The sequence below is a fragment of the Choloepus didactylus genome, chromosome 5 (genome assembly GCF_015220235.1).
Source record: "Choloepus didactylus isolate mChoDid1 chromosome 5, mChoDid1.pri, whole genome shotgun sequence".
Taxonomy (NCBI): domain Eukaryota; kingdom Metazoa; phylum Chordata; class Mammalia; order Pilosa; family Megalonychidae; genus Choloepus; species Choloepus didactylus.
This window is the reverse complement of record NC_051311.1, coordinates 85,097,813-85,112,745: the sequence shown is the minus strand read 5'-3', so window position 1 is coordinate 85,112,745 and position 14,933 is coordinate 85,097,813.

Sequence of the window (14,933 nt, the reverse complement as noted above, 5' to 3'; positions counted from 1 at the left end):
TTGTCAGACCTTTGTCAGATATATGATTTGCAAATATTTTTTTTCATTCTTTGGGTTGTCTGTTCACTTTCTTGAGGTGTCTTGTGACATGCAAAGGTTTTCTTTTTTTTTTTTTTTTTAATTTTACCCTGGTCACTTTTTTTTTTAATTCAGTTTTATTGAAATATATTCACATACCATACAGTCATCCATGGTATATAATCAACTGTTCACAGTATGATCATATAGTTATGCATTCATCACCTTAGTCTATTTCTGAAATTTTTCCTTACATCACAAAGAATCAGAATAAGAACAAAAAATAAAAGTGAAAAAAGAACACCCAAACCATCCCCCCCATCCCACCCTATTGTCATTTAGTTTTTATCCCCATTTTTCTACTCATTTATCCATACACTAGATAAAGGGAGTGTGATACACAAGGTTTTCACAATCACAGTGTCACCCCTTGTAATCTACATTATTATATAATTGTCTTCAGGAGTCCAGACTGCTGGCTTGGAGTTTGGTAGTTTCAGGTATTTACTTCTAGCTGTTCCAATACATTAAAACCAAAGAGGTGTTATCTATATAGTGCATAAGAATGTCCACAAGAGTGACCTCTCGACTCCATTTGAAACCTCTCAGCTACTGAAACTATTTCGTCTCATTTTGCATCCCCCTTTTGGTCAAGAAGATATTCTCAGTCCCACAATGCCAGGTCCAGATTCTTTCCTGGGAGTCATATCCTGCATTGCCAGGGAGATTTACACCCCTGAGAGTCGGGTCCCACGTAGGGGGGAGGGCAGCGAGTTCACCTGTCGAGATGGCTCAGTTAGAGAGAGAGAGGGCCACATCTGAGCAACAAAAAGGTACTCAGGGGGAGACTCTTAGGCACAATTATATGCAAGCTTAGCCTCTCCTTTGCAGTAACAAGCTTCATAAGGGCAAGTCCCACATTCGAGGGCCCAGCGCATCAAACCTCCAGTCCCAATGTTTATGACAACATCAACACCAGTCCAGGTGAGGAAGTCCAACACTTCTGCACCTTCCCCCAGCTCCTCGGGGCGGGGGGAGGGGGGGAGGCTATAAATATATTTTTTATTATCTGCCCAAATTACTTTGGGATGTATCACTATTTCATTCTAACCTATACTACCTACTGTATCTCACTTCCTATTCAAAGTTCCATGTAATTGTGGTGTTTGAACAAACCGACTATAGAGTTATACTGTTTAGAAAATACAGATCCTGCACCAAATAGACAGCTGTTCCCTTGGTCTCATATGGAAGTTGAAGTTTTAAAACACAGTCAGTTTCGATCTTTACCCTTTGGCCCGGTTTGCCCTAGTGTTAACCAGATCTGCTTCATTCATATCACTAATTTAAGTCTGGGCTCTTTTTCAGCTTTTTTTAAACAGTTGCTGTATGCGCTAATACTGACATTCATATCTGCCGAGCTCTAGCTCTGAGTTTCAGGTGTCTCAGAGATACGCATTGTTCCAGAGAGCAATCAGGTTATACACTAAGGGATCAGCATCTCAAAGTTTAGAGATAGGCCTTACAATTCAGGAACAGAGTTGTAAGAGCGTACAATCTAGGGACTATTACTGTAATCCTGTCCACATTAGGCTATGTTCTAAGATTCAATTCTGAGTTTACACATTGTAGTTAGTCCATATTGGTGAGGCATTATAGTGTTTGCCTTCATTTCAGGCATACTTCACTCAGATACTATGTACAGGATCCATTCACCTCGTTGCGTGTCTCACAGCTTCACTCCTTCTCGTAGTTGCTCAATGTTCCATTGTATGCATATGCCACAGTTCACCATTCTGTTCCTCAGTCTATGTACCCTTAGGTCACCTCCACTCATTGCAAATCATGATTACTGTCTCCATGAACACCAGTTTGCAAATATCCATTCATGTCTCTGCTCTCAGATCTTCAAATGACATACCCCATAATGAGGTTGCAGAACCTTATGGTCCCCGCATACTTAACTTTTTGTGGAACCACTACACTGACCTTCAGAAAGGCTACACCATTCTACCTGCTCATCAACAGTAGATAGGTACATCCCTCTCAGCATGTTTTCTCCAACACTTTTACTCCTATATATATTTTTCCTACAATTTTATAGAGTTATATTCACATACCATACATTTATCCACAGTGTACAGTTGTTCATAGTATCATCATAAAGTTGTACATTTATCACCACAATCAGCACTTAAACATATTGATTACTACAAGAAAAAAAAATTTTTTTAGCAGTAATAAAAAAATGATAAGAAAAATAACATGTGCTATAATACAATATAATAGTAAGGACAGAAAATAACACCACTACCAAGAATCCCATATTCCTCCCTTATATCCCCCTCTCATAAACACTTAGCATTGGCATATTGCCTTTGTTACATTTAATGAAGGTATATTACAATGTTACTGTTGACCATAGACTCCAGTTTGCCTTATGTTTTTTCTCAAATACCATCCCTTTTTCAACACTCTACATGGTTGACATTCATTTGCTCTCCCACATGCAAAAACATTATCATATTTGTATATTTAGTAACAGTCATTGGCCACTCCAGTTTTTGCCAAGTTATACAGTCCCAGTCTTTATCATCTATCTTTACCTCTGGTGACATACATTCTCCTATCCCACCTCTTTCAGTTTTACTCACAGACATCTTTGTTCGGTGTACTTACAATACTATGCTACCATCACACAGTATTATGCTATCTATTTCTGGATCTATACAATCAATCCTAAACATTCTGTAGTCCTTCAGCATCAAATGCCTGGTCTCTGCCCTCTTTCTATCTCCTGGATGCCTGTGTTGTCAGCTTTTAACTCCCAAAGTTTGTTCATTAATGTCTGTTCATATTAGTGAGACCATGCAGAATCTGTCCTTTTGTTTCTGGCTAACTTCACTCAACATAATGTCCTCAGGGTTCATCCACATTATTATATCATCCATGTCTTTGTTCTGCCTTACAGCTACATAATATTCCATCATGTGTATATACCAGTTTGTTTACCTACTCATCCACTGATGGACATTTGGGTTGTTTCCATCTCTTGGCAATTGTGAATAATGCTGCAGTAAACATTGGTTTACAAATGTCTGTTTGTGTCTTACGTTTCAGTTCCTCTGAGTATATACCTAGCAATGGAATAGCTGGGTCATATGGCAAATCTATATTTAGCTTCCTGAGGAACCTCCACACTGTCTTCCAGAGTGGTTGCACCATTCTACATTCCCACCAATAATGAATGAGTGTGCCTCTTTCTCCACATCCTCTCCAGCATTTGACATTTTCTGTTTTTTGGATAATGGCCATTCTGGTAGGTGTGAGATGATAAATCATTGTGGTTTTGATTTGCATTTCCTTAATAGCCAGTGAAGTTGAGCATTTTTTCATATGTTTTTGAGCCATTTGTATTTCCTCTTCAGAAAAATGTCTGTCCATGTCTTTTGCCCATTTTTTAATTGGATTGTTTGTCTTTCTGTTATTGAGATGCAGGATTCCTTTATATATTCGGCATATTAAACCCTTATCTGAGATGTGGTTTCCAAATATCATCTCCCATTGTGTAGGTTGCCTTTTTACTTTTCTGACAAGTACTTTAATGTACAAAAGTGTTTAATTTTGAGGAGATCCCATCTGCTATTTGTTCTTTGGTTGCTTGTGCCTTGGGTGTGAGGTCTAAGAAACCACCTCCTATCACAAGATCTTTAAGATATTGCTCTGCATTTTCTTCTAAGAGTTTTATGGTCTTGGTGCTAATGTTTAGGTCTTTGATCCATTTCGTGTTAATTTTTGTATAAGGTGTGAGATAGGCATCCTCTTTCATACTTTTGGAAATGGATATACAGTTCTCCAAACACCATTTACTGAACAGGCTGCTTTTTCCCAGTTGCTTTGGCTTGACTGTTTTATCAAAGATCAGTTGTCCGTAGATGCGAGGGTCTACTTCTGAACACTCAATTCAATTCTGTTGGTCTGTATATCTGTCCTTATTCCAGTACCATGCTGTTTTGAGCACTGTAGCTTTGTAATATGCTTCAAAGTCGGGTAGTGTGAGACCTCCCACTTCGTTCCTCTTTCTAAAGATATTTTTGGTTTTTCGTGGCACCTTGCCCTTCCAAATAAATTTGGTTATTGCTTTTTCTATTTCTGCAGAGTAAGTTGTTGGGATTTGAATTGGTATTGCATTGAAACTGTAAATCAGTTTAGGTAAAATTGCCATCTTAACTATATTTAGTCTTCCAATCCATGAACATGCTATGTTCTTCCATATTTTTAGGTCTTGTTCAATTTCTTTTAGCAGTTTCTTATAGTTTTCTATGTAAAGGTCTTTTGTGTCCTTGGTTAAGTTTATTCGTAAATGCTTGATTCTTTTGGTTGCTATTGTAAATGGGATTTTTTTCTTGATTTCTTCCTCTTGTTGCACATTACTTGTGTATAGGAATACTACAGATTTTTGCATGTTGATCTTGTAGCCTGCCACTTTGCTGTATTTGTTGACTAGTTCTAGTAGCTTTGTTATAGATTTTCCTGGATTTCCTATGTATAGAATCATGTCATCTGCAAATAGTAAAAGTTTTACTTCTTCCTCTACAATTTGGATACGTTTCATTTCTTTCTCTTGCCTAATTGCTCTAGCTAGAACTTCCAGCACAATGCTGAATAACAATGGTGATAGTGGGCATTCCTGTCTTGTTCCTGATCTTAGAGGAAAAGCTTTCAGTCTCTCCCCATTGAGTTTCATGTTAGCTGTGGGTTTTTCATATTTTGCCTTTATCATATTGAAAAAGTTCCCTTCTATTCCTATCCTTTGAAGTGTTTTCATCAGGAAAAGATGTTGAATTTTGTCAAATGCCTTTTCTGCATCAATCAAGACGATCATGTGGTTCTTATGCTTTGATTTATTGATGTGGTGTATTCCATTGATTTTCTTGTGTTGAGCCAGCCTTGAATACCTGGAATAAATCCCACCTAGTCATGGTGTATAATTCTTTTAATGTGTTGCTGCATTCGATTTGCGAGTATTTTGTTGAGGATTTTTGCGTCTATATTCATTAAAGAAATTGGTCTATAATTTTCTTTTTTTGTAGTGTCTTTGTCTGATTTTGGTATTAGGGTGATGTTGGCTTCATAGAATGAGTTAGGTAGCTTTCTCTCTTCTTCAATTCTTTTTAAGAGTTTGAGCAGGATTGGTACTAATTCTTTGTTAAATGCTTCGTAGAATACACATGTGAAATCATCTGGTCCTGGGCTTTTCCTTTTTGGGAGCTTTTTGATGATTGACTCAATATCTTTATTTGTGATTGGTTTGTTAAGGTCATCTGTTTCTTCTTGAGTCAGTGTTGGTTGTTTATGCTTTTCTAGGAAGTTTTCCATTTCATCTAAGTTGTCTAGTTTATTAGTATATAGTTGCTCATAGTATCTTCACATTATCTCCTTAATTTCTGCAGGGTCGGTGGTTATATTTCCTTTCCCATTTCTGATTGCATTTATTTGCATCTGCTCTCTCTTTTTTTTTGTTAGCCTAGCCAACGGTCCATCAATTTTATTGATTTTCTCAAAAAACAAACTTCTGATTTTGTTGATTCTCTCTATTGTTTTCCTGTTCTCAATTGCATTTATTTCTGCTCTAATCTTTGTTATTTCTTCCCTTCTGCTTACTTTGGGGTTAGTTTTCTGCTCTTTCTCTAATTCCTCCAGGTGAACAGTTAACTCTTCAATTTTTGCTCTCTCTTCTCTTTTAATATAGACATTTAGGGCATTAAATTTCCCTCTCAGCACCACCTTTGCTGCATCGCATAAGTTTTGATAAGTTGTGTTTTCATTGTCATCTCCTTTGAGGTATTTACTAATTTCTCTTGTGATTTCTTCCTTTACCCAGTGGTTTTCTAAGAGGGTGTTGTTTAGCCTCCATATGTTTGTGAATTGTACGACCTTTTGCCTTTTATTTATTTCCAACTTCATTCCATTATGATCTGAGAAAGTGTTTTGTATAATATCAATATTTTTAAAATTGTTGAGACTTGCTTTGTGACCCAACATGTGGTGTATCCTAGAGAATGTTCCATGAGCACTTGAGAAAAAAGTGTATCCTGCTGTTGTTGGATGTAGTGTTCTATAAATGTCTGTCAAGTCTAGTTCATTTATCATACAATTCAACATCTCCGTTTCTTTAGTGATCCTCTGTCTAGATGTTTAATCCATTGATGAGAGTGGTGTATTGAAGTCTCCAACTATTATTGTAGAGGTATCTATTTCTCTTTTCAGTGATCTCCGTGTTTACCTCATGAATTTTGGGGCATTCTGGCCTGGTGCATAAATATTTATGATTGTTATGTTTTCTTGATGAATTAACCCTTTTATTAATATATAGTGTCCTTCTTTGTGTCTTTTAATTGTTTTACTTTTGAAGTCTAATTTGTCTGATATTAATATAGCTACTCCCGCTTTTTTCTGGTTGTTGTTTGCTTGAAATATCTTTTTCCAACCTTTCACTTTCAGTCTATTTTTGTCCTTGTGCCTAAAGTGAGTTTCTTGTAGACAGCATATAGATAGGTCCTGTTTTTTAATCCATTCTTACAGTCTGTGTCTTTTTTACTGGGGAGATTAATCCATTTACATTTAGTGTTATTACTGTAAGGGCAGTACTTTCTACTACCATTTTGTCTTTTGGAATTTATATGTCATATCTTATCTTTTCCTCTCTCTCTTTTTACCTTTCCTGATAATCTTCATTTCTGCACTCTTCTCCAGCTCTCTCTCTCCTGTCTTTTCCTATCAGCCTGTAGCACTCTCTTTAGTATTTCTTTCAGCGCTGGTCTCTTATTCACAAACTCTCTCAGTGTATGTTTGTCTGAAAATGTTTTAATCTCTCCCTCATTTTTGAAGGAAAGTTTTGCCGGATATGGAATTCTTGGTTGGCAGTTTTTCTCTTTCAGTATCTTAAATATATCACGCCACTGTCTTCTTGCCTCCATGGTTTCTGCAGAGAAATCTGTACGTAGTTTTATCGACTTTCCTTCGTATGTGATGGATTGCTTTTCTCTTCCTGCTTTCAGAATCCTCTCTTTGTCTTTGACTTTGGACAATCTGACCAGTAAGTGTCTTGGAGTAGGTCTATTGGGATCTATTCTATTTGGGGTATGTTATACTTCTTGAATCTCTAATTTTCTGTCTTTTGTAAGAGTTGGGAAATTTTCAGTGAATATGTCTTCTATTACTCTTTCTGCCCCTTTTCCCCTCTCTTCTCCTCCTGGGATACCCATAACACATATATTTGTGCGTTTCATGTTGTCACTCAGCTCCCTAAGACCCTGCTCATATTTTTCCATTTTTTTCACCATCTGTTCTTTCGTGTATATGAATTTGAATGACTTGTCTTTCAGTTCACTGATCCGTTCTTCTGCCTTTTAAAATCTGTTGTGTCCCTTTATTGTGTTTTTCATCTCCTCCATTGTGGACTTCATTCCCATGAGTTCTGCCATTTGTTTTTTCAAGTTTATGAATTCTTCTTTAAGGTCATCCAGTGTCTTCTGTATATCCTTCAGCTGTTTCACTGTATCTTCCTTCATTTCATTGAATTTATTTAGCATTAGTTGCCTCGACTCCTGTATCTCATTTGAACTATTAGTTGTTCCTTTGGCTGGTCCATATTTTTGTGTTTCCTGGTATAGCTTATTATCTTAAGTTGTCTAGGCATCTGATTTTCTTGATTAGTTTATTCTGGAGCTTGTTTTATATCTTTTGCCTAAGAGTTTTCTTGTTGATTGGCTTTGTTCTCTGGCCTGTGTTGTTTAGTTCAACTTATTCTAGACCTCTAACTTAGGTTCTATTTAGTTGATCAGAATTTTTCTCCTCTTGTTTTTTCTATTTCTTGCTCTGCTTCTATGTAGCCTTTTTGTGAGAGGGTCTCCTCAGATATGGTCGACCCCAAATTTTCCCAGTCTAGTGAGGCCTAGGTCTCACTGGGAGGGTATGGAGTTTTCCTGAGAATGAGACCCTCCTATGAGGCCTTTAGAATTGGTGCTTTTCCTCTTCTGTCCAACAGGTGGCACTTGCCAGCCCGCAGCTCCACCACCAGTGTAAGGAGTTATGGAGACTTTAGTTCTCTTGGTGACTCTGATCCTGTCGGGGGCATGGCTGACTGAAGCTGGAATCTGAATTCTAGCCCCTGGGGTCTGAGTTCCCAGAAGGAGGACTGCTGGTTGAGCTGGACCTCCTTCCACTCTCCCAATCCTGAGAACTCCAGTTGTCTCTCAGGGGCACTATTCCCTTCTCCCCTCTCCTCTTTGGTGCATCTGCAGCTAGATTCCTTGGTCAGCCTGAGTTGCCAATTAAAGACGGGGGTGGAGACCTTCAGAAGTGATTCTGGAACTCAAAGATGCTGTGGGTACTCTGTCTTCCCCCAAGCCCAGCCTAGTCCCTCAACCTGGGCTTTCCGATAGATAACCACATATGTTACTTTTAGATTAAAAAAAAATAGAAAAGAAAAAAGGAAAAAAAAAGAGTCCCTTTTAAAAGTCTTTCCCAGCCTGGAAGTTTTGTCAGTGTCAGAATAGAGCATTTACAGATGTACTTTGGGCTATTGTCTGATAATTACTCTCCAACAGCTTCAATTCCACCCCTACTGAGGGCTATTGAAATGCAAAATGATGAAGAATCAGTGAGAAGCCAGAAGGGACAAAATTTAGGGGGGAAAATGGCTTTTTTGGATCCTGGGAATGGGTGCCCGCTTTTATGTGCCCCCATTTCTTGGAGCCCAGCCCTTCTTTAGCACCCCCAGCTCCCAATATTAGTTAATTAATTTGTTAATTAATACTGCAGTTGAGGCTGGGTTGAGCCCCCCTTCTTGCCCTCAGCAGATTGCTGTTTTTTGAGTTTTTTTTCCCTCCTTTCAGGGAGCCGGCAGCAAGACAGTCTGTGAGGTCTGGGTGGTGAGGGTCGCCAGACCCCTGGTCCGGGGAACTTACAATGTTCACTGCGTTCCCAGCTTTTCCTCCAATTCCAAACTTGTGTCCAATGTGTGACTGGTTACTGGAGACCCCAGAAACACTGTTTCATATAGTTCTTGGGTAATTGCCAGCTGCTGTAGGGGAGAGATGAAATTCTGTACCTCACCACTCCGCCATCTTCCCTGGTCAGTTCCTAAATTATTACATTTTTATATTATACTTTAATAGCCAATAGGCAAGCATCAAGATTTTCTCAAGAATTTCAATGTCCCCTTGGTTTCTTAAATTTTAATCAATTATTATTGTTGAAATATAACTTAAAAGTTCGTTTTCAGGCATTTTACAGGATGGGACTATTGCTTTTGCATTAATATTGAAGATGAGAATGAAGGCAATAAGCATAATAATTAAAAGCATAGGTTTTTGAGACTGAAGTTGTTACTAACAGCATTGCATGTAAATAGTCATTTTGTATAAAAGATGAAAAATATATTTTCTGTGTAGTAAGACTCACTGATTCACATAGGAATAATAGTTCATTTGAAATTGACAGCAATTTTTAAATATTGTGTAAAGTTGGGAATTGTAAAATTATGCATATAGCATATTTCATATAACGTAAAGCGTATAAATGTACTTTTTTTATAAATGGTGTCATGCATTTACAAGGACTGCAATTTTTCATTGTTTTGATTTCATAAACCACAACCATAATATATTATTTTTGGTTTCCAATTTTGTTTTACTTTTAAAATGGAGCTAAAAATCAAGGTTTATGTGAAGCAAACTTGTGCAGAATCTCTCTAAATTATTATTATTTTTTGTCTTACCCTTCTTTCAATACTACCTCATTCAATAGCAATTCCTTTTAGCAATTCTTTTATTGAGAATTCAAGGTAAATCAAAGCATGGGTTTAATTAGGAAAAAAAAACTCCCCGTTTTACATTCATGATTAATATAATATACAACTACATTGGTTAATATATATTAGATAATTATAGTAACAAAAATATGACATAATCTTGTTTGAATACAAATACAACTGACTTTGGGGAAATGTTGGTGGTAGTAGAAACATGCTGGAGAACTGACCATGGACATCTGGCAGTACCTTTCATGGAGGGAAAGGAGACTCACTTAGACTAGAGATTTGATTTAATGGAGGAGGATTTAAAATTTTCTTGTGATCAACAGACATGGACATTAAAAAAGCAATTTGCTAAAATAATCAAGATCAAGGAGAAACTATGATCAGAACATTTAGCAACAAATGGGACAATAAAAAGTTGAGGAAGAAAAATTAATTGAATATATGGATAAGAATAAAAGTATGTAAAAATGAGAATAAAGACAAAAAAGGATTTATTCATGCAAAAAATGTATATTGAACACAAAGTACATTTTGGCAATGATGGATAGGAGAGATGATATGGTGAACAAGAGAGTCAAGGCTTCTGCCTTTTCGTGGATCATATAGGTGAATAGAATAAAAATGGTAGACAGGACTGGGTAAAAATAATACATTTTAAAATATGCATTATATTACAGAAAGACAGTATATGTAAAGAGCACAATACTCAATGCATTCACTTAAAATGGAAAGTGATTAAATATTTTAGCATTTTTTAAACAACATATATTTTCTTAGTTTAATTGAAAATAAAACAGTTGTATAAGATTAGCTTAATTTAATTTTATCACTTATATTTAACCAACATCAATTTGGAAAACGTTTCAGAGAGATGTTAATGTCTATTATATCTCTGTGTCATTAATTTTAACCTTCATTAATTTTCAGTTTTCAGGTTTTAAATGCTTTTTTTTTTTTTTTGCTTTTTTTTAAAAAAACTGAGATTGTTCACTAACCATAGAATTATCCAAAGATCAAAAGTGTACAATCAGGGTACCATCATACAACTGTGCATGCATCACCACAATTTTTTTTTTTAATTTTTAGAACATTTTCATTACTCCAGAAAAGAAATAAAGACAAAAAATGGAACCTCAAATCCTCCCATACCCCTAACCACAACCCCCTTCCATTATTGATTCATAGTTTTGGTATAGTACATTTGTTACTGTTGATAAAAGAAAGTTAAAATACTACTAACTGTAGTATATAGTTTGCAATAGTTACATCTTTTTTCCTATATGCCCCTCTATTATTAACTTGTACTTATAGTGTCATATATTTCCTCTAGTTCATGAGAGAGATTTCTAATATTTGTACAGTTAATCAGGACATTGTCCACCACAAGATTCACTGTTTTATACTTTCCCATCTTTTAACCTCCAACTTTCCTTCTGGTGACGTGACTCTGAGCTTCCCCTTTCCACCACATTCGCACACCATTCAGCACTGTTAGTCATTCTCACAATGTGCTGCCATCACCTCTGTCCACTTCCAAACGCTTAAGTTCACCCTAGTTGAACATTCTGCTCATAATAAGCAACCACTCCCCATTGTTTAGCCCCGTTCTATATCCTGGTAACTTACAGTTCAGGTCATGAGTTTACATATTATAACTAGTTCATATCAGTGAGACCCTGCAATATTTGTCCTTATATGTCTGTTTTATTTCACTCAGTATAGTCCTCTAAAGGTTTCTTCATCAACCCATTTTTTTAAGATGGTTTTGTTCACACACCATACATTCCATCCTAAGTAAACAATCGATGGTTCCCTGTATAGTCACGTATTTATGTATTTACCACCATCACCACTATCTATATAAGGACATTGCCATTTCTTCAACAAAGCAGGAGGAAGAGTCACAGAAGCTAGAGAGACAAAGAAAAAAAGAAAGAGAAAAAAAAAAGACAGCTAAGAAGCAACAAAAGGAAAGATAGCATTAAACCAAAGTAGAATAAAGAGTCAAATGACATAACCAATGCCAAGAGTCCCATACCCGTCTCCTATGTCCCCCTCCATATGCATTTAGCTTTGGTATATTGACTTTGTTACATTAAAGGAAGGATAATACAATGTTTTTGTTAATTGTAGTCTCCAGTTTGCATTGATTGTATTTTCCCCCCAATCCCACCCGATTTTTAACACCTTGCAATGTTGATATTCATTTGTTCTCCCTTATGTAAAAACATATTTGTACCTTTTATTGAGCACCCTAGGTTTCAGTGAGTTATACAGTCCCAGTATTTATCTTTCCTCATTCCTTCTGGTGTCCCATATGCTCCTAACCTTCCTCTTTCAACCATACTCACAGTCATCTTTATTCACTGTACTTACATTGCTGTGCTACTACCTCCCAAAACTGTGTTCCAAACCTTTCACTCCTGTCTTTTCCTTTCTGTCTGTAGTGCTCTCTTTAGTGTTTCTATAGAGCAGGTGTCTTGTTCACAAACTCTGTCATTGTCCATTTGTCAGAGAATATTTTAAGCTCCCCCTCATATTTGAAGGACAGTTTTGCCAGATATAGGATTCTTGGTTGGTGTTTTTTCTCTTTCAGTATCTTAAATATATCACATCACTTCCTTCTTGCCTCCATGATTTCTGCTGAGAAATCTGCACATAGTCTTATCAAGCTTCCTTTGTATGTGATGGATAGCTTTTCTCTTGCTGCTTTCAGGATTCTGTCTTTATCTTTGATGTTTGATAATCTGGTTATGAAGTGACTTAGCGTAGGCCTATTCAGATATATTCTGTTTGGGGTACGCGGCGCTTCTTGGATCTGTAATTTTATATCTTTCATAAGAGATGGGAAATTTTCATTGATTATTTCCTCTATTCTTGCTTCTGCCCCTTTTCCCTTTTCTTCTCCTTCTGTGTTTCATGTTGTCATTCAGTTCCCAGAGACACTGCTCATATTTTTCCGTTCTTTTCTCTATCTGTTCTTTTGTGTGTCGGCTTTCAGGTATCTTGTCCTCCAGTTCCTGAGTGTTTTCTTCTGCCTCCTGAGATCTGCTGTTTTTTGTCTCCATTATGTCTTTCATCTCTTATGTTGTGCCTTTCATTTCCATAGATTCTGCCAGTTGTTTTTTCGAGCTTTCTATTTCTACCTTATGTATGCCCAGTGTTTTCATTATATGCTTCATCTTTTTTGCCATATCTTCCCTAAATTTTTTGAATTGATTTAGCATTAGTTGTTTCAGTTCCTGTGTCTCAGTTGAAGTGTCAGTTTGTTCCTTTGACTGGGCCATAACTTTGTTTTTCTTAATGTAGGTTGTAGATTTCTGTTGTCTAGGCATCTGGTTTCCTTGATTACCCCAATGAGGTTTTTCCTGACCAGAATGGGCTCACATCTCAGAAGGGGGCAATATTCAGTATCAGATCTCCCTGAGGATGTGTCATAGAAGATACCCTTTGAGGCCTCAAGCCACTGTGCTTTTCTGTCCAGCAGGTGGTGCCTGTCAGCCTGTCACTGGTGTAAGGAGGTGTGGCCCGTGGCTATTTTCCCCCAGACTCTGGGGTCTGGTTCTTAATGGGAGGCAGGTAGTAGAGCTTGGCACCACCTTTTTCCTCTTAGGGAAGATACACCCTCTGTGGAGATATTATTTGCATTTGACTAGTCTCTCTGACTCTGTTATCTCCACCCTTGTCTGGATCAGAGAGCTGGGAGCTGAAACTGGCTGAGACTTTCTCCACTGAGCCAAAAAAGGGGCAGAAAGCCCCCTTTCAGGGCCAGTCTGTGGCCACCCTAAGTTTCACCCATCAGCAGAGACAGCACCCGGTCCTCTGGGGTCCCCCTCCCTCCCAGAGAGGTCCTCCACCTCTCCAATGTCAGTCATCACCAAACGCCTCTATCTGCTTGTTGGGGATTCGCAGCTTATATTGAGCAGTCAACATTTGTTAATTAAAACTTCAGTGGAGCTGGGCTGACATATATTTTCTTGTTCAGAGAGTGCTGTTCTCTAGCACAGTGAGGCTTTGCATTTTTGGCTGCCATTCGGGAGGGGCTCTCAGCTCTGGTCTGCAGTTTTTATTTACAGATTTTATGCTGTGATTTCGGGCATTCTTCCCAATCCAGGTTGGTGTATGATGTATGGACAATCATGTTTGTCCCCCAGCAGTTACTCCAGATTATTTACTAGTTGTTCCTGGTTGTTTATTAGTCATTCCAGGGGGACTAACTAGCTTCCACTCCTCTCTATGCTGTCATCTTCTTCCAACTCCAGGTTTCGAATGCTTTTATGAAACTACTCTGACATCTTCAGATTTTACATTGCTTTCTATCACCACAATAGTGCATGAAACAAAACAATTTAAAAACTTCTTTCTTCACAGACCATATTATACTAGGTTTCATAAAATATATTAATGCATGCTGATATATTTGAATTGATAATCTCTACTTTAATTTGTTCAAAATCAATTTTAAATATAATGATATCGTACTCACTGGATGTTCATAAAAAACCCATATGGTAATCATATACATATTTACTAGAAGGATAAAAATGATAAAAAAATTATTTTTTAATGCAGCTTTAATTTTTTAAGTTAAACTTATAATAATGTTCAGTGTATGACAGGAAAATTTTGCATTTCTGATCCACTGGTGTTGTGAAATGAAGCTGTGATAACTACCTGTATAGTGAAATTGGATAATTCATTGACTGATCCCCCATCATCAGAGAAATGAGTGATTAAAACATAAAAGTGCATACATTTTTAAAAGCTCCTGTAAAATTGCACTAATAAAACTTACTTGTCAGTTCATTGGTGTTTTTTTTGAAGACCTTTAGTTTTAACTTTTTGACCTTTATAAACATAAAAAGCAATTAGTCAGCAGTCTCCTATTAATATGACTTTCCAAACATTTGCAAAATTATGAGCATTCTTTCTTCATGAAAAATAGCCCTAATGGTTAAATTCTGTTGACTGGAAAAATGAAAAATTCACCAGCATTTATTTAGTGTATTAAATGAGCTTTAACTGGACTTTGAAGTCCCTTATATAAAATGATTTTGAAGAACAATTAATTACACATCTGAATATGTAC